The following is a 1412-nucleotide window of genomic DNA, read 5'->3' as shown; positions in this document are numbered from 1 at the left end:
ATTCTTCAAAGGCCTAGTAATAAGGGTAAAAAGAACAACAACAATGGATTAAGGAAGTATATGCATATTCTTTCCTGCAAGTACTCTGTTGATGTTAGTGGTGGCAAAGCTGCCTATAACTAGAAGATGTGAGTGAAGTTGATATGTAATGTCTTTATTTTTTCGTTAAAAAAAATGATAGGACTCAGAGAGGCACCTTCGTACTTGACAGACAGAGTGTCAATGACATATTGAGAATCTTCGACAGGGAAGATTGTCTCTTCATTACCTATGTGAAGGTCAACAGAGGCCTACTCCGATATGCTCGAGCAGCAAGGATTTCATGATTAGGAATGTTATTGATTGTTTGTTTTTTAGTTTTTTTAATTTTTGCTATTGGTGCATCTGTATGTATATATCAGATGCCATGAGAGTATATGTATCATGGTTCATCAGTAAAACAAAATAACTGTAGAAAAAAGATTGGTGTCTAGATAAAACAAGGAAGAAAAGTGTGGATTCTTACTAGTTTATGATTTGCAGACTCATAGATGCGATGTTTTAATTTTTGTCCTTAGAGATTAAAATATATTAACCCCAATTTTTCAATTCATGATCACGGCCTGCCATGTCCATTTTTTACAAGCTTTGATTCCGATGGAGCTAATTAATCAGATCCTCACATCATCACTAGTGGCTGCTTTTCGAGCGAATGGTCCAAGATTAATATGCTGAGCAGACTAAAGAACATTCAGATGATGAAAACGACCACAAATTAAGAAGATTTTAATATTTAAACAAATATATATCAGTTGTAAATGGCTGGAATAGCTCAGTTGGCTAGAGCGTGTGGCTGTTAACCACAAGGTCGGAGGTTCAAGCCCTCCTTCTAGCGCTTCCCATATATATATATATTTTTTTTTAGTTATTTTACACTCACCTGTTTAATGAGATACTATAATTAATTTTTTCAATTTCCTCAAGATTAAAAGTAAAATCAAAACTACGGGAAACACTCAATTTTAGAAATCATAATTCCTTAAGTGTTCTTCATCAATCTTCTATTTTGTTTTCCTAAGATATCGTCACGACTCACAAGTATGAAATCGACAAGACTCGGAGATCTCGTTAATTCCTTAAGTGTTCTTCATCAATCTTCTATTTTGTTTTCCTAAGATATCGCCACTACTCACAAGTACGAAATCGACAAGACTCGGAGATCTCGTTAAATGAATATGCATCTCTCAAGATATTTTATTCATACATACTATTTAAGGATCGAACCATGGACTAAATGCTTAAAGAGTCCAACTATTTGTCAGTTGTATTACACATTGATGGTGTTCTTCATCAATCTTCAACTTCATGTTCATCATCTTCTTAAATTTATAATTCTATAAATCCCTAATCTTTCAACTTAAATCCTTCATCTT

General features: G+C 33.6%; 1 non-coding gene across 1 annotated transcript; it reads left to right on the top strand.

Moving 5' to 3' along the window:
* The first annotated feature begins 800 nt into the window (after nt 1–800).
* Nucleotides 801–874, top strand: TRNAN-GUU (transfer RNA asparagine (anticodon GUU)). The gene has a single exon. It is a non-coding gene; the product is annotated as a tRNA-Asn (tRNA).
* Nucleotides 875–1412: the final 538 nt, after the last annotated feature.

This window comes from Lotus japonicus, chromosome 5 (genome assembly GCF_012489685.1).
Source record: "Lotus japonicus ecotype B-129 chromosome 5, LjGifu_v1.2".
Taxonomy (NCBI): domain Eukaryota; kingdom Viridiplantae; phylum Streptophyta; class Magnoliopsida; order Fabales; family Fabaceae; genus Lotus; species Lotus japonicus.
This window is presented reverse-complemented; position numbering and strand designations above follow the sequence as displayed.